The sequence below is a fragment of the Belonocnema kinseyi genome, chromosome 7 (genome assembly GCF_010883055.1).
Source record: "Belonocnema kinseyi isolate 2016_QV_RU_SX_M_011 chromosome 7, B_treatae_v1, whole genome shotgun sequence".
NCBI lineage: Eukaryota > Metazoa > Arthropoda > Insecta > Hymenoptera > Cynipidae > Belonocnema > Belonocnema kinseyi.
The window spans coordinates 37,059,947-37,083,807 of record NC_046663.1 but is presented as its reverse complement, the minus strand read 5'-3'; the positions used below and the strand labels follow the sequence as shown (position 1 = coordinate 37,083,807).

At 29.3% G+C, this 23,861-nt stretch overlaps 1 protein-coding gene across 5 annotated transcripts in view; it reads right to left on the bottom strand.

The window, feature by feature from the left end:
* Window positions 1-23,861, bottom strand: part of LOC117175914 (growth factor receptor-bound protein 14-like) — a 1,501,030-nt gene that overhangs the window by 1,084,709 nt on the left and 392,460 nt on the right. The window contains exon 1 of one of the 5 annotated variants that reach the window (XM_033365757.1): window positions 20,680-21,432. The exons of 3 other annotated variants lie outside the window; for them this stretch is intronic. The gene's annotated coding sequence lies outside the window, so the exon portion shown is untranslated. Of the gene's footprint in view, window positions 1-20,679; window positions 21,433-23,861 lie in introns of those variants that run through there. One more of the 5 variants, XM_033365760.1, reaches the window with a different exon arrangement.

The following is a 23,861-nucleotide window of genomic DNA, read 5'->3' as shown; positions in this document are numbered from 1 at the left end:
CATTTAGGACTCACTCAAGGTCCAAATGCCAAATTTGATATTACGCATTTAAAAAAAAAACATGTGGTTCTGCTATCTTAACGTTAAGCTAGCAGGACCACAAAGAGAAAAAAAGGCGACTTAGGCATTATTTCTTTGCACAATAATTTAGAGCTCACTTAATACCCTATTGTCAAATTTAATGCCCCGTAATTTTTTGAAAAAACCTGTGGTCATGCTATCTTACCGTTAATCTAGCAGGACCACCAAGAGAAAAAACAACTTAGGCATTATTTCTTTCCACAATAATTTAGGGCTCACTTAATGCCCTATTGTGAAATTTAATGCTCCAAAATTTTTCAAAAAAATCTGTGGTCATGATATCTTAAGGTTAAGCTAGCAGGACCACACAGAGAAAAAAACGACTTAGGCATTATTTCTTTCCACAGCAATTTAGGGCTCATTTAGGGCTCACGTAATGCCCTATTGTCAAATTTAAAGGTACGTATTTAAAAAAAAACATGTGGTGGTTCTGCTATCTTAACGTTAAGCTAGCAGGACTACACAGAGAAAAAACCGACTTAGGCTTTATTTCTTTCCACAATAATTTAGGGCTCATTTAGGGCTCACTTAATTCCCTATTTTCAAATTTAGTGTTCTGCAATTTTTCGAAAAAACCTGTGGTCATGCTATCTTAACGTTAAGCCAGCAGGACCATACAGAGAAAAAAACGACTAAGGCATTATTTCTTTCCATAATAATTTAGGGCTCATTTAGGGCTCACTTAATGCCCTATTGTCAAATTTGATGGCACGCATTTTTTTTCTTAAAAACCTGTGGTTCTGCCATCTTAACGTTAAGATAGCAGGAACACACAAAGAAAAAAATGATTTGGACAATATTTCTTTCCATAATAATTTAGGGCTCATTTAGGGCTCACTTAATGTCCTATTGTCAAATTTGAAGGTACGCATTTATTTTAAAAACCCTGTGGTTCTGCTATCTTAACGTTAAGCTAGCAGGACCACACAGAGAAAAAAACGACTTCGGCATTATTTCTTTCCACAATAATTTAGGGCTCACTCAATGTCCAATTGCCAAATTTGATGGTTCGCATTTTTTTTTAAACCTGTGGTCCTGCTAGCTTAACGTTAAGATAGCATGACCACAGGTTTTTTCGAAAAATTGCGGAGCATTAAATTTGACAATACGGCATTAAGTGAGCCCTAAATAAGCCCTAAATTATTGTGGAAAGAAATAATGCGTTAGTCGTTTTTTTCGCTGTGTTGTCCTGCTAGCTTAACGCTAAGATAGCAGAATCACAAGTTTAAAAAAAAATGCATACCATCAAATTTGACAATAGGACATTAAGTGAGACCGAAATGAGCCCTAAATTATTGTGGAAAGAAATATTGTGCATATCATTTTTTTCTTTGTGTGTTCCTGCTATCTTAACGTGAAGATGGCAGAAACACAGGTTTTTAAGAAAAAAATGCGTGCCATCAAATTTGACAATAGGGCATTAAATGAGTCCTAAATTATTATGGAAAGAAATAATGCCTTATTCGTCTTTTTCTCTGTGTGGTTCTGCTAGCTTAACGTTAAGATAGCATGACCACAGGTTTTTTCGAAAAATTGCGGAGCATTAAATTTGACAATAGGGCATTAAGTGAGCCCTAAATGAGCCCTAAATTATTGCGGAAAGAAATAATGCCTAAGTCGTTTTTTTTCTCTTTGTGGTCCTACTAGCTTAACGTTAAGATAGCAGAACCACAGGGTTTTAAAAAAAATGCGTACCTTCAAATTTGGCAATATGACATTAGGTGAGCCCTAAATGAGCCGTCAATTATTGTCGAAAGAAATAATGCCTAAGTCGTTTTTATCTCTTTGTGGTCCTGCTAGGTTCACGTTAAGACAGCAGAACCACAGGTTTTTTAAAAAAATGCGTACCTTTAAATTTGTCAATAGGACATTAAGTGAGCCTTAAATGAGCCCTAAATTATTGTGGAAAGAAATAATGCCTGAGTAGTTTTTTTCTTTGTGTGGTCCTGCTATCTTAATGTTAAGATTGCATGACCACAGGTTTTTTTGAAAAATTGCGGAGCAATAAATTTGACAATAGGGAATTAGGTGAACCCTAAATGAACCCTAAATTATTGTGGAAAGAAATAATGCCTAAGTCGTTTCTTTCTCTGTGTGGTGCTGTTAGCTTAACGTTAAGCTAGCATGACCACCGATTTTTTTGTTTAAATAAAGAGCGTTAAATTTGACAATGAGGCATTAAATTAGCCCTAAATGAGCCCTAAATTCCCTATAGGTTTTCAGTTCATTTTTGCAATGTGGTCCTGTCAACTTAACGGACCTAAAAAAACACATTGATAAATTTAAACTTAAAGAAATTTTTTAACAATAGCCGTTCAGCCTTAAGGATTCTGAATTTGGGTATAAAACATTAATTTCTTGACTGTGCCATCGAGCGGGATAATTACTTACTTTTTAACTTGATTGCTAAAATCGGTCAAAACAGTCCTATTGATAAATTTGGAAAGAATTTTAGTTTAGGACTTAAATTAACTGGAAGGATTAAGAAAATCACATTAGTCGCACTCAGTTACAAAGAAAGTGGCCTACCATTTCTTTAAATAATAAAAACAGCTACTTGACTGTAATAGACTCATACTTCAGATTGATTTTGAACTATTCTTTGTATAATAAAAAAAAGATTTGATGCTTTAATGCAATTTTTTAACAATAGCCATTCGGCTTGACGGATTCTGAATCTGAGTAGACAAGTTTATTTTTCTGAACTGTTAAACTTGTCACCTAATCGAAATATATTGAATTTCCAACCGAAAGATGCCAATTTTCAACCCAAAGAAGAAATATTAACATAAGAGTTGACTTTTTAAGTTAAAAAAAAATAAAAAAGAATAATTTTTAACCATAGAATTGCATCTACAGTAAAAAATTTGAGAGCTTGCAAGTGATATAGACCATTTCTTTAAAAGATATTTAAATTATCAAATTAAAAAACTGAATTTCCAATAAAAAGACTCATTAAAAAAAGAAGCGAGAAACTTTTTTTAAAACCGTTGGAAAGCTTATGGGCCGTCCATAAACTACGTTGCCAATTTTGAACTATTTTTAAACACCCCCCATTTGCTTTTTAAGATGAATTTTATGAAATTAGAAGATGAATTTTGAACAAAAAATAAAGTTTTAAAACAATTAATATAAATTGTTTACCAAATGCTCCAATTTTGAACTGAAAAAGATAACTTTGTAACCAAAACTGGATTATACAAATTCAAACAAAAAAAAAAAGAATTTTCAAGAAAATAATTTAATCCTCGGCTAAAAATATTAATTCGCCACGAAACTTAATTTTTTATCAAATAGTTGCATTTTTAAATAAATATTTTCATTTTTAATCAAATAGTTGAATATTCAACCAAATAGTTTTATTTTTATCTGGAAAAAATCAATCTTCAATTAAAAATATCAATTTTCGCTCAAAAATGGAAGTTACTTCTTCATTAAAAAAAAAAAATTAATTCGCTATCCATAAAATCGAATTTTCAAACAAGTAGTTCAACTATTGATTGAATTTAACTAAGAAAGGTTTTAATTTAAATTTAAAAGAAACTGTTAAATTAATTTAAAATGATCCAACTAAGTAGTAGAATTTTCAAGGATAAAGATTAATTTTGAACCAAAAAGATCAAGCTTTTACAAAAAAGGCGAAAAGTCAACTGAGAATACAAATTTTCAAAGTAAATAGTTAGATTTTTAACTAAAGAACGTCAGTTTTCAGTCAAAAATGAAATAGTTAAATTTTCAACCGAAGAAATGAAATCTTTAGAAAAAATCAGATTTTAAGAAAGAAGTTGAACTTTTAACAAAGAAGTTTAATTATTGACCAAAAAAGATTTCTTTGTAATAAAATCATTTATTTTTCAACTATAGTAATCTTGAAATAACCGAGATGAATTTCGGATTCTGAATTTCCCAGGGAGAAAAAGAGGAACTCTTTAAAAAGGGGGAATAGAGGAAATACTGTGAAGTCGGAAACTTTGAAGAGAACATACCACGAGAGACATGATAACAAAAATTAAGATTTCTTCGAATTTTTTCTCTGGATTTTTAATTAAGGCCAATAAAAAATTTTAATCGTCATGGTTTCCCCAGACAAGACTAAAAATGTCCAAGCGTGTCTGCATCAAGTTTCAGTTGGCGTAACCAGCGAGGCAGTCCGACAGCGGAGATCGCCGAAAATGTCTCAGATCTTGTACCTTAACTTCAACTCATGCTGTGACTTATAAAACTTCTTGAAAACCACTAAAATGGACAGAACATAACCTTTGAAATGTTACCACTAATTTAAGCTGATAAAACTCCAAAAATATTCACGGGTTCTCGAGATACGAAGAAAAATGTCCATACATGCCTGCGTCAAGTTTCAGCTGGTTACGCCGACGACAGTAGATTAGTAGGCTTCGTTCTAACCCAAGAATCCTACCTTACCGACATCGGCAAGTTTCTATAGCTGTAGTGGTTCGTATCCATGCTAAGTTTCCAGAACATTATTGAACGCAAAAGCTACAGAATTTCCACAATGTCGGTAAGGTAGGAATCTTGGATTAGAATGCAGCCTACTTATCTTCAGACGCAGACTCGCCTAGACATTTTTAGTCATATCTTTGGAACCTATGAATATTTTTCAAGTTTTCATGGCTTCAATTAAAGATAAGACATTTAGTGGATGAATAAGATGCGTTCTAATCCAAGATTGCTACCTTACCGACATCAACAAGATTCTATAGCTGTAGTGGTTCGTATCCATGTTACGTTTCTAGAATATTCTTGACCGTTACAGCTATAGAAGCTCCGCGATGTGGGTAAGGTGATAATCTTGGATTACAATGCAGCCTAATCATCTTTTGGCACAGACTCGCTTGAACATTTTTAGTTATATTTCAGGAACCTGAAAAGATTTTTAGGTTATGATGGCTTGAATTAAAGATAAGACTTCGAGTGGATGAATAATCTGCGTACTAATCCATCGAGAAGATTCTATAACGGCAGTGGTTCGTATCCGTGCTAAGTTTCTAGAACATTCTTGACTGCTGAAGTTAAAGAATTTTCTAGATGTCGGACATGTCGCTTGGATATTTTTAGTAATATGTCCGGAACTCATAGAGATTTTTGAAGTTTTGATAGCTTGAATTAAAGATAAATCTTTAAACTGCGCAGTATACATTTATGATTTTTCTACAGCTTTCCTAAGTCATGTCATCAATCCTAGAAATTCTTCGTTTTATTTCAAATTCTTACTTGATCTATTTTCTTTAGAATATCAAAAATATCTCTACCAGATGTTATTCGACGTGGAATTTCATAATCTTTCCAACGGTTTAAAAAAAAAAGTTCTCGCTACTTTTTTGACCGAGTAATCCAGTTCAAAAGTCAGCAGTGATTTTTAGTACCGCTCTCGCTAGCCATGCAGTAGTTAGCAGTAATGTAGGTGGCTAGTGTAAGAAATTATTGGATTTAGTTAAAGTCAATGAATTGTATCGGTTTGATTTAACAAATTTTGTTATGGGTTGCTGTAATAAGAACAGATAATAATAATTATCGGAACACGTTAGGCGACTCGACTCGCGTTTCTGTTGCGGACATGAAAACTTTATATTGGTGTGCGTGATCTCTGATTGCCTTATGATTGGCGTGACGCATTAAAGTTGTGTTTAAAGCGTGGGAGTATTGGGTCAAGTATTTCTGATCAGTAACAAACGCATTCTTTTTCCGCGATCTAACTCTGTAAATATAAATTAGTTTCTCTGATTAAAATTATTATTATTACTACTACTAGTGTAACTCTACTCATTCTATTAAAGAATTTGGGGATCAATCCCCCGAATTTGTTCGCTTTCCGGAAAAATAAAAATTTCTTATTTCTATAGATAAGTAAGGGGGATTCTAATTCAAGATTCCTGTGAACAACATCGAGGACATTCCACTGCTCAATTGGTTCGTTTTCGTGCTATATTTTTGAAAGATTATATGTAAAATTTTGTTTTGAAAAACTGAGTAATATAATTTATGACATCATTCAGAATATTCTAGAAACTTAGCACGGACACGAACCACCTGAACTGTGCAATATGGTCTCGATGTCGGTACCAGGTATTTTGGATGAGAAGTCTCCTTACTTGTCTACTCATTTTTTCAAACCTTAGCCTTAACCCATGCTTTTGAAATTAAAATAAGGTTTCAAATAGGAAAAGCTAGATTTTCGAAAATCTAGATAAAAATAAATACTTGTTATTAAATTTTTGTAAATTAAAGTTGAATCACTTTTGAGGAATTTTTGAGGAAGACAAAAATGTATTGTGTCGGTATCGCACTAAGATATACGATTTTTCAGTGAAAGGTCTATGGAAGCAAATAATTTAAAGAAATATTTTAACTTTAATTGAAAGTAAAATTTTGATCAACTATAAAAAAATGAGAATTCGACTCAATCTATTATCCTTCAATATATTAAATAAAATAGTGACAGAATTTTATAAAACATTAAAAGTATTTATTCTTTTGAGATTCACCAATTTGCAATACAAAAATTTTCTGTTCAATTGATTAAAGATTTTCTGTTATTCAAGTATTATAGATTATTGTATAGAACTTTATGGAATGAATTTAAATGTGGAAGTGGATTAATAATTACTGTTTTTTAGTATTAAAAATCATGTACCTAAATAAATCCATAAAATAATAATATCACAATTAAGAGAACATAATAATATAATAATATAAGAAACACATTAAAAATTGCACTATTATCTATCAAACACATTAAATATTCATCAATTTCAAATCTTAAAAATGGAAGAATTTTCACAATAAAATTTAAAATTACATCCTTTTAAATAATGAACAATCTAAATAAATGGATCTTAAATTACAAATTTCAAATTGGAAATCAGTGAAATTGAAGAAAATGCAATTGTTATTCTGCAAAATTGAACTATTCCAAAAGCACAATCAAATTTGATGCCTTTACAGAACAAATCTGGAAAATTGAATAATTTTATTCACATATTTTTAAACTTGAAGAATTTTTACTTTTAATTCTTCAAAATTGTAGATCCTTGAATTTAAAATATTTAAATTTGAGAAGCATTAAAGTTTGAAAATTAACAATTGAAAAATTTTTAATTTTAATAATTACATTTTAAATTACTTCAATCAGGGTGATTTATATTTTAAAATCTTAAATTTATACCTTTTAAAAAAATTCAAATTTACGCATTTTTATTAGTACATCTTTGAAAATGAATAATCTCTAATTTCAATATTAAAAATTGAAGAATTTTCAATTGTAAATAGTCAAAATTGAATAATTTGCCATCTCAAATTTTCAAGATTAACCTATTCAAAAAAAAAAGTTAAAAATAACATATATTTAAAAACACCTGGGAAAGTGAATAAATTTCAATTCTATATATATTTTTTCAATTATAAATCTTTAAAATTTTAGAAATTTGAATTGCAAATCTTTAAAGATGAAGAGTTTCATATATTTTTGTTTAAATCAAGAATTTTTCATTCTAAAAATTAAAAATTTGATAATTTAAAACTGCAAATTTTTATGAATCAATCACTTTTATTCACAAATTATCAAAATCCGACTATTCCAAAACAACGCTAAAAATTACATACTTTCGAAAAATAAATCTTGAAAATTAAATAATTTTTCAAATCTATACATATTTCTTTTAATTAACGAATCTTCAATTATAACTCTTTCAAAATGAATAAATTTGAATTGTAAATCTTTAAGATTGCACAATTCAAGGTGAAAAAATCAAGGTAAATTTAAAAAATCCAATTTAATTGAAAACAATTAAAATGAATTCAGAAAATATTAAATATGAAAAATTTAATTAAATTTATAAGATTTCAAATCATCTTATAAAAATGCAAGGGAATTTAAAAGAATTTGAAAATGCCTACAAATTCAAGGTGAGGTTAAAAGACTTCCGGGTGAATTCCAAAAAAATAATTTAAAATCTCTTCCAATGTTTGAAACCCCACTAATTTCTAACTAAAAAATGACTACTGACTACAAAAAAATTCAAATGAATTGGGAATATTTTTCAAAATCGGATTAATTGCATTGATCCCAGTAAAATAAGTGAATTGAAAAGAATTAAAAATTCATGGAATTTAGTAAGTTTGAAATTAGTTTCGAACAATTAAAGAAAATTTTAAAGAATTTAAAAGGATTTAAATGAATTTAGGATAAATTAATAAGAAATCTGGAAAAAATTCAAATAAACTGCAAACCAAAATTTGTAATCTCTTGAAATCTTTAAAACCCTGCGAAATGTCTTACTTTTTGTGAATAAATTCTTTGAAATCCATTAAAATGATTAAAGCTCTTGGAAATCCCTTTAAATTCTTTAAATCTCTTGGAAATACGTTAGCATCTTTTAACATAACCTAAAATATTACAAAATTCTGAAAATCGCTTCAAACTCTTGAAATAAATAAAAAATGTCTAAGAATCGATTAAAATTTCCGAAAATATTTCAAATCCTTTTAATCCTATTAAATTCTGAGAAAAAATCCTTGATTCTTGGAAACTTTGATCTTATTATAAATTTTTTAACGTTAGATTATGGAAGTCAAATAGGGTATCATAGGGACTAAATCCTAAAAATAGAATACATAAGCGTAAAAAAAAATGAATGGAATTGAACAAAAATTGTTTACCGCTGAGAAAAATCCAACAAAAATGGTTCACGCGGCCCTGACTATTTACGTGCGGATTCCCCCGACTTAGGGTCCAGGCTGTTTGCAGACAACCCCTGACACTGGCCTCAAACTGAAAGTTGGGTATGCTGAACTAATTTTACCGAAATTTAAGTCTTTAGACTGTATTTATCATTTATTTATAATTGTGGCTACATTTTAATCAATTATTATAAAGGGGAAATTTATTATAAAGAAAGCAATAGTATTTTGATAATATAAAGATTATTAAAGGAGCGCTTCTTTTAATAAAAGTAGTTTTTAAGATAAAACAGAAAATCAGACGAAGAGGAAAAAATATGAGGGGAAGAAATGAGATAAATTCATATACAAGATGTATCTATTGCAACTTTCGATACTTAGGGATCGACCTGTATCTCTCCTGGTAACCTTTAACTTGGCATTCCACCTACACACTTCAGGAAGTAAATTGCATCCGCCTTTGATCTTTCCCGGCAAGCATATTTGTAAAACTTCCTATAAACTTGTTAAAGTCAATATTAAGTAAAAAATAAAAAAGGTATTACCTACCCAATCCATAGACTTTCTATCAAACTCGTCATTTTTTTTATTTACGCAAGCCAGTTTACAAAAAGATCATCTCTCAAACGATGAAGTAAATCATTTTTCCGATCGATTTCAGATATATCTGAAGTTCCGAACGTTCAAATGAACGACATATTTTTCCCAATTTCTATTTTATCTGTAAATATTGTTTCATCTGCAATTGAAAACATACGCTGTTATTCTGTTTTAATAATACATGACTTTTAATATAAATGAATAAACATTAGAGCACTTTTTCTGGTTTACAAATTCAACAGTAAAAAAATGTCGTTCATTTGAACGTTCAGAACTTCGAGCACATCCACTTCAAATTTAAATTTACTAGTGAAATTGTAAGTAAAAAGGATTAACTTTCTATAAACCAGTGGAATTTCACTCCGTATATAAGAATTTTCAACAAAAAGTTAATTTAAAACAAAATAGTTATTTTTAACGCAAAAATATTAATTTTCAATTAAGAAAAGTTATTTTCTATGCGAAAAAAGACGACTTTCGAACAAAATAAATGTATTTTTAACCAAATAGTTCAATTTAAAACTACTAAAGCTAATTTTCAACAAAAAATGAAATAGGAACATTTTAAGTATATAGAATTATTTTGGATCAGAGCTGAATCTTAGCTTCTACATTAACAACAACAAAATTATTTGTAACAAAGTAGTTAAGTTTCCAACGAGGTACTTGAATTCTCAACCAATAAAAATGATTTTTCAACGAAAAATGTAATTGCAGATCATTAAAACTAATAAGATTTCAATTTAAAATAAAAAACGTCAAATTTAGTAACAAAATAAAACAAATTCTCTTAAAAATAAATGAATTTTAAATCAAGTGACATAACATTCTTATTAAGATTTGGTTACATTTTCAACTGAAAAAGATCTATTTTCAATAAGAATGGAATAGTCAAATTTTCAATTTAAAGCATCAATATTAAATTAAAGGTGGTGTGGTGAAATTTTCGTTAAAAAAATTTTCCAGTCAAAAAAAAAATGAAGAATTTTAAATCAACCAGAAGAATCTTTAAAAAAAAAAGAAAAATGTAATAGCTGATACTTTAAACAAAATATGTTTTAATATCAATCAAAAACAGTTAAATACAATGATAAATAACAAAAAAAATCTACAAAATGTAATAGTTGAATTTTAAGTTTAAAAAACAATATTAACCAAACCTGGGATAAATAAATAATCAAAATCGTAACAGCCGATACTTAAAACAAAAAAAAACATTTCAATTCTTGACAAAAACAGTTAATGCAACCAAAAAATCAATCAAAATCATGAATACAAATTCTGAAATAAAAGTTAAATTTAAAATTAAAAAATCAATATTAAACCAGAAATAAAATATTGATGTTTTTAATTTTAAAAAATGAATATAAAAAAAAATTTCATTCGAAGAGAAAAATCTTCAAAAAAAGTTTAACAAAGCAGTTCAACTTTTAACCAGATAGTTGGGTATTAAACTAATAAATATTAAATTTAATAAAAAGTATAAAAGCTGATACCTCAAACAAAAAGATTTAATTTTCAATCAAAAACAGTTCATTTTTCCATAAAAAATAAAATTCTTAAATTTTCGGTTCAAAAAATTAATTTCCAACTAAAAAAAAAGGATTTTTTAGTCACAGAGATGAGTCTTCAACCAAAAAAATTAACTTTGAATCAATTAATTGCACTTTCGAACAAAAATAAGAATTCTAAGCGAATTTTCATCAAAAAATAGTTCAATTTTATTTTTGGGTGAAATTAATTCAGTTCGAATCTAAGCGAAAAAACGAGGAGAAGGGGAATTTCTTGACACCAGGGGGAAACACGGGAATCGGGGAAAGAAATAGAAATAAGAAATAAGAAAGCGCGCAATATTCTGAAACTAACAAACAATCTACGTTAACTCCGTCAGTACAAACTTTTTGCAAACAATTTCCTACACGGTTTCAAAATATTTTATTAGTCAAACACTAGATGAGAAATTTAATTAGTAACATTTTCACTCTTTCAGATTTATTGACTTAATTATTACGGTTTCCAATTGGAATGCATAATATTGCGCAATATACGCGACTGAGTACTCGCGTACAGCGACCCCCTCCGAGGCGGGAGTCGCAACCGTCTCTCGCCCTGCCCCATGATTGTACTTTTATATAACTCTTGCATTAACAAGGCCGTTTCTCATTCCTGGGGAACGAACCAGAAATTCCCCTTTTTAGCTTATAGGAATATAATGGCCATTACATGTCCATGAGCTGATAGGTAATGGCCATTGAATATCTATGACGTAATCATTTTTTACGTCACAGCTATACAATGAACATTCTATGCCTATGAGCTGGAAAGGGGAAGTTTAGGTTCGCTGCACAGGCAGGGTCAACATGCATTCGTCAATAAAATCCCTCTTCTCCCCCTTTTTGCAAAATAAATTATTTTTTTCGTTCTTCAAAACTTGTAAAGCATGCGGAAAAAATAGTTTTTATAGTCTTTATATACGAAAACAAAAATTATTTCTCCGAGGACGTCATTGGTGACGACAGGACGTAACTGTTTGTATGATGCGCAGTTTGTACGAGATTGCTCTACTATTTACGATCGTTAAATTGTACTCGTCCAACAATGACTCTCGTCAGTCTACATTCTACAATGGAATTTAATAAATTCATCGCAATTTTTATTTTGATAAATACTTTAACAAAATACTAAAATAATAGGAAAAGTTCGATTTTTTCATTAATATTTGTTTCAGAGTTGTTTAAGCTTTTCAGGGTGGCTACTTTTATCACCAGAAAAAATGCCGTTCATTGAAATTAAAAAGTTCAAACAGTTAAAGCTCGAAACAATTTTAATTTTAAAAATTATAATTCAGTTTTTTAATAATGAATTAATAAAAATAAACTTAGAAATTAATAAAAACCAGAAACATTTGCATTTTCTAACAAACAGTTAAAATGTCAAATCAAAAAGGCGAACTTTTTAAAGGAGAATTATGAACCTGAAAAGATGAATTTGCAACAAAAACGATAATTTTCTAATGAAACGATGAATTTTTAATCAAATAGTTGCATTTGCAACCAAATAGTTGACATTCCAATCAAAAGAGATCAATTTTTAACGAAATAGTTAATTTTTGAACTAAATACAGTGAAATCCTTTAATTGCCCTCCCTTCTATAGCCCTTCCAAGAATCGACGCCTCTCCGCAGGTGGGTGCAACAGGAGCTTGTGCGGCTTTCACTCAGGCGTGAACAAACCCTCCCTTCGCCAAAAATGTCAATCAAACAGTTGCATTGGCAATAAAAAATTGAATTTTCTAGCCAAAAGGACGAAATTTGTACGAAACACTTAAATAATTGTTTATAAAAAAGTTTATTTTCAACCAAGGACACATTTTCAATCAAAAAGATGACTTTTCTAACATAAAAAATTAATTTTAAACAAAAAGGATGAGTTTTTGAAAAATAGTTGAGTTTTTTAACCACAGATAAATTTTTAAAAAATCATCCAAAAAGTTGCTTTTGCATCAATCAAAAGAGACCAATTTTTTAGAAGTCAGTTAAATTTTTAACAAAAAAGTTCATTTTCATTCAAGAAAGATACATTTAAAATAAAAAAATATGATTTTTCTACCATAAAGGATGAGTTTTCAACCAAAAAGAATGAACTTTCAACAAAATAGTTGCATTTTTTACCAAATAATGTAATTTTCAACGAAATAGTCCATTTTTTAACCCAATAATTTGAATTAAAAAAAAAACATCTGAACAGTTTTATTTACCACCGAAATAATTAATCTTTTTATTAAAGGAGACCAGTTTTCAGAAAAATAGTTATTTTTTAATCAAATAATGGAATTTTCTAACCAAGAAGACGAAATTTTTGAAAGATAGCTGAATTTTTAACAAGAAAGGTAATTCTGAACCATGCAAAACAAACTTTCGATCGAAAATAATGATTTTTTAACAAAATAGTTGAACTTTTAACCGAATAATTAAGTTTGTATAAAAATATTTTAATTTTTAACCGAAAAGAATTACCTTTCAACCGAAAATATTTGGATTTTCTTATTGAGTTCTATCGATTAATTTTCATTAGGGCCAATTCATTTCTTGAATATCAGAATTATAGGGGGGTCTAGAAATTTTGATGAAAGGTAATTAAAATTTAGTATTGGGTGAGTGAAGTTTATGGTCGAAATGGTTTTCCAAAATTTCCAAAATTCAGGGAGTTACTGAATATTAAATTTTGTGACCCGTTTTCTTTTTAAAGGCCGTATCTCCAAAACCGCTGATTGAATTTTTATATTTTGTAAAATGTAGCGTATAATTTATGGGCCTTTTAAATTTAATTAAAAAACAAGCAAAATTTTTCAAGAGAGCTTAAAAAATAACAAAACAATTTTGATTCAATTTTTTGCTCAAAATCTTATTAAATTTTTTTATGTATGAACTTTTCGACATCTTATACTTTTCTGCGTCAATTTATTCAAAATAAATGATTGACGCTATTTAAATTGAGGAGATATTTTTAAAATAAAAATTTAGAAATAAATTAAAAATTGATAAGTGCAAGCGATATTTCAATTGTTGCAAATAATAAAAAAATGGTGATTGCGTGTGTTCAAACGGAAAAGTTTTGACACCTAGTGTTATTTGTGATAAACAAATTATTATAATACAAAATAGTGAACATCATCGATTGTCCTTTTTAACGTAATATGTTTGCAATAAAATTATTTTCTTTATCTACAATGTGTAATTTAACATAAAAATGTGTCACTTGTTATTATTTAAGTTTAAAAATAATTTTAGGAAAAGTTTCGAAAAAATGTGGGTATTCCAAAATACGAAATAATAAATATTCCAAAAGTTTAAAAAAATTGTCCAAAAATAATCCAAAAGATTAAACGGAGTTTTTTTGACTATGAAAAATTGAAAAAAAAAAACATTAGGAAAAGACGAATTATTTTTTTCATTATTAAGAAATAAATTTTTAAAGAAAATTTCAATAAATTTGAGGTTTGACATTAACATTTTTGTTAATAATTCATATTTTCTCGCAAAAAGAAATAAAACTATTTTATAGAAAAATTCGTTTCTTTTTGTGAAAATTCAATATTTTTTGGCTAAAGATAAAACGGAAAATAATCTTTTTTGCTTAAGAATTCGATTATTTGGTAGAAAAATTCGTCTTTTTTGTGGAAAATTAATATTATTGGTTATAAATTCATCTTTTTGGTAGCAAATTCAATTACTCTGTTAAAAATTTAATAAATAAATTCAACTGATTTGCATAAAATTGGCCTTTTTGAATTAATTAAACTCTTTTTCGTAGAAAAGTAAAATCTTTAGTTAAAGCGTCGACTGTTACATTTTTTGTTGGAAATTCTTGTTTTTTGGATGATTATTCCATTACATGGTTAGAAATTGAACTAGTTTGTTAAACATTCCTTTTTTTGGTTAAAAATTCGTTCAAAATTCGTACATTTTAGATAGAAAATTAATTTTCTTGTTACAAAATTTATCTATTTGGTTTGAAATAAACTTTTTGATGATAATTTATATGGTCGGGTTAATAATTGTAACAAAATTCTTCTATTTAGGCAAAAATGTAACTGGTAACACTCCAGGTCCCATAGAAGCCGATCCGGTTTTGTAATTCCTAGAACTGCTGCCTCTAGCAATTTCTCAGGGGGCACGGCGGTGAACAATACGACTCTCGTCTCAAAATCCCACGGAAGGGTCGCAGTGCGCGAATACTCAGTTGAATATATTGCGCAATATAATGCATTCACAACGGAAGGGCCGCAGTGCGCGTGTACTCGGTGGAATATATTGCGCAATATTATGCATTCTAACTGGAAACCAGCTAGGCCAGTGTGAGGCAACCCAAAAAACTGTTATTATATAGGACTTAAAGTGTATTTTGTTCTGAAATCCTTCTTTTTATTAATAATTCCAAGTTTGAAAATAGATGGTAAAAACTTGAAAAAAATGCGGATTTTTGAAGATTTTTGAAAGCGTTTTAAGAGTGTCCAAAGGTTTCAGTTCAAATTTTGATTTACCTTTTCTATTGTTGTTATATAAGTAATTATTTTTAATAAAATTGCTATATTGTAGAGTAATTTCGAGAATTTTTTGATAGTGAGCGGTTTCGCGAGAGCAGTTAGAATTAAATTAATTTAAATATTTTAAATTGATCTAGTTATATAATATGGAATACGCGGCGGACTTCCCAGATTTTTCTGATTTTTCTCTCGATTCGCAGAACAAGTCCTAAGGGTGATTTCGATTAATAATTTATTTCGGAGATAAGAAAGAAACCGTGAGTCGGTAAATCTATTGGTTTCTGACAATAATGAACAATTGACCTTGAAACACTTATGAGTCACATTTCCTCAGAATCATCAAGTTGATTCTAGATACAGGCGTCAAGTGTGTATTTTGAAATCGAATGAATATCAAGCACCTAATGAAACATAGTAAGCTGGGCCACCGACATTGAAATCAACAATAAAAATCCCAAAAAGAATCTAAGAAAGAATTAATACAATGGCCAATCAAAATTTTCATACCATTAAATTTTAAGATTTTTTTAAATCTTTCAAAAGTCTTTAGAAAATGAACACATGTGACATGGACCGCGAGACGAAAATCTTCCAACTCCTGCTTAGATGAGGTTTATCGCTACGAGTCTGTAAGCGAAAAGTCCGGGTTCGTTTCTTGCTGCCGGCATTTTTTGCCAATTTTTGTATTGCAATTGTAAATTTATTTGCATCAGGCCGAAATATTAATTTTTAACTACTTTTTTCAGATGACAAAATTAGGGTTTTCAACCGTTATCACTTCTTTTATTTATATTCTACTTTTATACTATTTTTGTTTTTTTGTTTTTTTCTATCTTATATGAAAATAATTATGAAAATATTAGTGTTCAATTGAATGGAAAAGAATGAAAATTTCATATAAAGATTTTCCACTTTCGAACTCATAACGCTAGCCGCCTGATCTAATCGGGAGATGAAAGACTCGCATCGCGGTCCGTTTAACGTGCGTGGATTTTTTAAAATTCATTTTTCTCGAGAATGGCTTAAAAGAACATTTTATTACTTAAGCATATTACAAGTTTAGTAATGCCAAAATAAAATTGCCCCCGTAGGAAAATTTTCGACTAATAAAATTCCCGAATCTGAGCAACTAAAAAATTGGTTAAATAGTAAATGAATAATAAAGAAAATAAAAAGGATATTCTCCAGGTAAAATTTTTATTTATTGCTTTTTATCTTATTATTAAACCATTTTTTATTTGTGTAGATTAGAGAGATTCAGGAATTTCCCTGTGTCGGCAATTTTATTTTTCGGTAGTTTTAGTCGTCCCGTCATGGGGACGGCATAATCTGTTGGAATTTCCAAAATAAAAAATATGGAAAAATAACGAAGATATAATTACTTCTGAAAAGGCTTATTCCCGAAATATAAAATTCCCAACAAAATTAAATCGCCCAAATTTCAAATTCCCAATAAAAAAAATGGGATAGTTTTTTTCTTGTAGAATAAGCTTTTCTTTTAAACGGTTTCTACTTTATTTATCTACTTAGTTCATTTTAAATGAGGTATACAATTTTTTTTGGGGGGAATTTGAAAATTCGTTGATTGACTATTTTCCGGAATATTTAAAATTCGAACTTTTACTAACTACGGGAATCTGAAATTTCGAGAATTTGAAAATTCCAGTTTTTAAATTTCGGAAAAAACCTTTTCGATAGTATTATTTTCTGGGGGATTTTAAATTTTTCAATAAATATGTGCTTGACCCAAAAAGGTCTTTTCAAGATTTGTATGTATCCAAACAAACACTATCTTGCGAAAGGTTATCACGTCTCATCTTACAATCGCTCAATGTGCGTAATACTTCAGTCTCGGAAATCCAGAAATAGACTTCATTCTATTAAACTTTAGTCTAAAACATGAAGACTCCAGCCAGGCAATTTGAAACTCCTAACTCAGACAAAAATAGGGAAAAACGTCTTTAACTCATAAATAATAAAAGGCTGTGGGGTTAATCACTCGGATTTTTGGTGTACACTAGACTAGATTGCAATAGATTGCATACATGTGTATAGAAAATGTAGCATTAGATTGCTAAAGATTTCCTTAATTCTATACATTTTTATAGATTTTGAATAGTTTTATATATTTTATAGAGATTGCTGAAGATTTTACGGATTCTCTTGTAGAATCTATAATAGATTTTTATAGAGATTGCTAAAGATCTCAAGGATTATATAGATTTAAATAGATTTTAGATAGATTGGTAAATATCTTACGGATTTCAGTTATTTTAAACAGATTTCCTTATTTATTTTCAGATTTAAAATAGATTTTTCTAGATTTGAAACAGATATTTATAGATTTCATATAGATTTCTAAAGATGTAAATGATTCTATAGATGTTAATATATTTTGTATAGATTGGTAAATATCTCACGAATTTCGGAGATGTTAAGTAGATTTTTATAAATCTTTCTAGATTTTAAATATATTTTTATAGATTTTAAATAGATTATTTTTATAGATAACCCTAAAGATCTCAGGGATTCTATAGATTTTTTTTATAGATTTTATAAAGATAAATACATATGCCCAGATTGTAAATACATCTTTATAGATTTAAAACAGATTCTCACAGATTTTTGAAAATCTCACGGACTCTATAGATTTTAAATAGGTTTTTGTAGGTTTGATAAATTTTGCTATATATCCCAAGGATTCTATAGTTGTTAAACAGATTTTTATAAACTTCGAATAGATTTCGATACACTTTAGACATCCCTAAGGATTTTACGGATTCTATAGATCTTAAATAGATTTTTATAGATTATTTTCATAGATATCCCTAAAGATCTCAGGGATTCTATAGATTTTTTATAGATTTTATGAAGATAGATTTTAAATGAAATTTTATATAAATTGTTAAATATCTAACAGAATATAGATTTTAAATAGATTTTCAATAAATTTTCAGATATGTAATCAATTTTGATAGATTATATAGAAATTCCTGAAGATCTCCTGGATTCTAGATTTCGAAAGATTTTTCTAGATTTTATTTAGATTGCTAAGGATCTCATGGATTCTATGAATTTTTATAGACCTCTTGATACTAGATTCCTAAAGATCTCATGAATACTACAGAAATTTGTAGATTTTAAATAGACTTTTATATATATTATGGATATTTCTAAAAATTTCATAGATTCTATTGGTTTTAATGAGTTTTATGTAGATTGGTAAATATTTCACGAATTCTAGACCTGTTCAAAAGATTTTTATAAATTTTTCTAGATTTGAAACTAGATTTTAATGAGATTCCGAAAGATGCCACGGATTCTACAAATGTTTATAGATTTTAAGAGATTTTTATAGAGATTGTTTAAAATATCATGAATTATCAATAGACTTTAAATAGGCATGTATACGTTTTATAGAGACTGCCTAAATATCTCACGGATTATATAGATGTTACATAGATTTTTATAGATTTGAAGTAGATTTCTACACATTTTTCTAAATGTATATATATATATATATATATATATATTTCTATTAATATTTCTAAATGTCTCACGGTTTCTTTATATATTAAACAGATTTTTATACATTTCGTAGATATTCCTAAAGATATCACGGATTCCTAAATTTTTATAAATTTTATAAAGAATATTTTATAAAATATTCTATATTTTAAAAATAAACAGATTTTTAAAGAATTTTATAGATTTCAAATAACCTTTTACGGATTTTATAGAGGTTCTAAAATATCTCACGGAATTTTATACATTTTAAATATATTTTTATAGATTTTATAGAGGCTGCATGTCCATGACAAAAACATATTATACGAAAAATGAGTAGAGACCCTTAATAATTTTCCTATAATTTTTTTTCGTAATTTTTTTTCGTAATTTATTTTCGTAATTATAATTATTATACATCTATATTCTATAGCACTTCCGAGAATTTACGCCGCGCCCCAGGCAGGTATAACAGGACCTGCGCGGGATGCGCGGGGTCTGCGGTACTCACTTACGCGAGCACTCAGGCGTGACCAAACAAAAGCAGAGCAAGCTATAGTGAGTTAGTTTCAACCCACCGTCAGCCCAAAAATCGGTGCTATAGAAGAGTTTCACTGTATTTAAGATCACCTATAATCCCATTTAAATCCTTTGAAATCACTTTTAATCGATTAAAATATTTAAAATCTTTTCTAAATCATAAAAATCCTTTGCAATATTTTAGCATAATCGAAAATCCTCGGAAATCTTGAAAATAGGTTTAAAAAAATGTAGAAATAATTTTAAATCCCTTGAATATAAATTATATTTATACACTAAAATTCTACAAGAGTCTATTCAAATCCCTTGAAATTGGTGAAATCCATTAAAATCTTTGACACCCCTTAACAATTTTTTATTATCTTTAAATTCTTTAAAATCTTTTCAAAAAACTTAAAATCCTTAAAAAATGATTTGATCCCTTCATAGCTCTCGGAATCGTTAAAATTCCTTGAAATAAAATTTAATTTATCCCTGAAGATTTCTGTAAATTCTTTTAAATTTTTGTCATTTCGCAAAATCCCTGAAAATATTTGAAATCTCTAATAATCCTTGAAATTTAATTTAATTTTCAAGCGTCCATTCAAACCCTTGACATCTTTCTTTTGAAAGCTATCAAAATTCATTAGAATGAGGAAAAAACTTTTGAAATCCCTTGAATATAAATTCATTCGACTATTTTTTTAAACGCTAAAATCCCTTGAAATCTTTAAAGTCATTAAGAATCTCTTGAATTTATTTTCCAAAGTTCTATCGAAATCTGTGGATCTCCTACAAAATTCTTTGAAATCCTTTTAAATTTCTTCACTCATTTTAAATTCTTTCAAATCCCTTGAAATCCTTAGAAAATCGTGAAAATCCGTAAAAAGAAAGAAAAATAACTTATTTTCCAAAGTTCTATAGACGTCCCTATACTGAATTTCCCAGACTATTTTTTGGAGAGAGTATACATAAAGTGTACACCAGATAGTAAGAGTAATTATAACCTCTCGTAAAACATTTACGTTCCTATACTCTCATATCATAAACTATTATAAATTTGTTAAATTATGCCCACGAAACGTGCCGTCTAAACAAAATCTGAACCAAAGATTATTTAATCCCTAACTAGAATTTTAACCGGAAGTCGAAAGTCACCTGAAAGACTTGTAATCCGCTTTCGAACCCAAGACGAGTCGCACATTTGATCAATTTGAGAGTCCACCTTACAAATAAATATTGAGAAGCCCTAAAGTAAAGTATCAAGTTACTGGAAGAAACGACCTGCAAACATCAGCCAAGAACCCATTCTGGGCCATATCCACACACTTGAAAAAATTTCCCACAAAACTCACTTCCACAACACAAACAAAAACCAGGCTACACTCACTCGCGATAGTCAAATTTGGTTAGAGATTTCGTCATCAGGAGCACGTGCTTTGAACATGCTACAATCATAGCCGATTTTGCAGTCAAGAGCCGTTTTTGCAATCGTAGCCGTTTTTGCAGTTAAGAACCGTTTTTGCAGTCAAGTGCCGTTTTTGCAATCAGAGCAGTTTTTTCTCTTCACGAGGAAGATATTTTGGCAACACTTGGAATGTCCTGGCCCCTCTGCGTCTTGGAAAGACCCGAGTGGAGCGGAAAACCCGAGACAGAGTGTTCGAGTGATCCAAATTTTTTTCGATTTGTGGACTTGGAATCTAAAAAAAATTAAAAAGTCGAGGTCCATGTAAGGCAATGAGGTGAGGAAAGATCCAAGTATAAACAAGGAAAGTTTTAACATTGAAGATTCCACGATTGTTGGAATTTGTCGCAAAGGGGGACACCTCACCAACGGGTGTTTTTCTTGAGAAAGAGTGGTTCTTAGGTAAGCACGCGTCGAGGTAAACAGACGACACGACAGCAACACTTTGACTGCTTCGAGTTTGTAAACACAACGCGACGTGTAACAAACACTATGTCTGCGCTAAAGAAACCCGTGTTTCTCGCGTGGCCTCTCGCGTAGTACTACCCACTGTTAGCCGGTCGAGGACTATTCCCGCCGGCAGGGCCGCACGAGACGAGGGTAAAAAGTGGCGCCGAAGACGGGGATGAAAATCAGGACAATTATTTATATTTTAATTTATAATTTTATGTTGTTGATAGCATCTAATTCATCAGACGACCTAGTGCATAGCGGAGTAGATATGGAATCAGTGTTTGACAGAAACGCGTAAAGGATTACTCCTGCTCATCTAAATTTGACAGTAACGCGTAAAGGATTAATGAATTATTAATTAATTAATTAATTAATTAATTTAATTAATTAATTAACTTATGCAATCTTGTGTATCTCTCACCGCAATATCTTGCAATCCCATGCAATCTCGAGCAATCCTTTGCAATCCCTTCTAATCTCGCCATTAAGAACGTTACCAATTAAGTGTCAAAGTTTAATTACAAAATGTGTGTCAGTAGGATTTTAGTGAAACTCTTGCAGGCTTGGCGGAATGCTTGGAGTTAAAGGAAGTATACGAGGAATCTGTGAGTTATTTAAGAGTTATATTCATTCTATTAAATGTTCAACAGAATACATACTATAAAAAATAATTTATCCTGATTTTTGTTTCGGGGTGGAGAACCGTAACGTTCCAGTAGATATTAAAATTTAAGAAACTGATATGTGTTCTTAGTTTTAATTATATTTTCTGAATTTTATTATAATTATATTTTCACTCTTTATTTTATATTATATAGGCATTTATTATATGTATAAACTAAATAAAAAATTGTTTAATGTAATAAATGTTGTTATAGTATTTTAGCGTGTATACCCTTTTTAAATAATTAATTAAATCAATACAATATATTCAATTCATACAATACACATCATTTGGAGCCACCAGTCACACCATTTCCAACGAACAGCTACGCTATTCGGAGCGACCAATCACACAATTTAGAGCGACCAGTCTTATAATTCGGAGCGACCAGTTACTCCAAGCCATACAGTTATTCTCCACTCCAACTAAATATCACGCTCCACTCCGAAGTGATAAGCTTCTTTCTGGCTTGAAGTTGGAGTGATAATTCACACCGTGGCAGTGGGATCTGACTCCAATAAATTTAGAGAGCAGAGTGGTCCAAAATTTGTATTCGAATTTTTATGCATAGCACCCGAAAATTTGTTCTTTGATACAAGTGTTTTTGTTTTTGGAATGCAAATTGCTTCTAATACATAAAATACTATTTTAACTGATAATTAGAGATTTACAAACATTTGGCAATAATACGTGAATGATTATTTAATTATTAATTAATTAATTAACTCCTGCAATCTTGTGTATCTCTCACCAATATCTTGCAATCCCATGCAATAACTTGTAATCTCGCCATAAATTACGTTACCAAATGTGTTTCATTAGAGTGGTCTACATTGTTTTTGAACTTTCATACACACCGTGCTTATAATTTTTGCGGTTTTTTAAACGCAAATATTTTTTTATATATATAAAATACTGGTTTAAACTGATAATAAGATGTTTCAATAAATTTGACAGTAACGCGTGATGGATTAATTACTGCAATCATTTGCAATAAATTGTAATCTCCCAATAGACGACGTTATCAATTGAGTATAATTAGAATGCTCCACATTTTACTTTTTTATTTTCATGCATATCGCCCGAAAATTTCTTCCAATATACAAAAAAATGAATCCATTCTTTTTTAAATTCAGAATCGTCGATATTTTTACGAAAATTTAACTTTTTACTAGAAAACTAATTTTTTTGTTACAAAATAATATTTTTTGTTTAAAAATTCAAGCGTTTCGCAGATAATTCGTCCTCTTGGATTAAAAATTCAACAATTTTTCTTAAATTAATTTAGGTTCTTGAAAATTTGTGTTTTTTGGTGGAAAATTAATCATCTTGCTGGAAGATTAACCCTTAAACGGCCAAAACGCCACTACCGGTACACTGCTTTTCAACGGCCAATAAATAAGACTATTCGACGCTAGAAAAAATTGAGACACATATATTTTTATTGCTTAAGATCTCCTCTTTCCGACGGTGCCAATGAAATTCCTCAAAAAATTTATTTATTATCCCAAAATGCAGTTTAAACAAAAAAAACGTGATTTTTCGTGCCTATTTTTTTTGTGAACCATTTTCCAAAGCTTTTCGAGTCTGTAATTAACCTGGAATCTCACTAACCGGTGGAATAAATGTCTAAACTTTGAGAATCCATGGTTCAAAGATCGATTTTTCGTTTTAGTATTTTCAAAATGGCGTCTTAACGGCAAAATTTGTGTGAAAACATTCATGAATTTTTTTTACAATAAACGATGCGCTTTTCGGAAAAATCATCAGGAATAAAAAGTTCTTGTAATCAGCCAAGAAATACGCCTGAATTTTTTCGAAGCGTTTTGA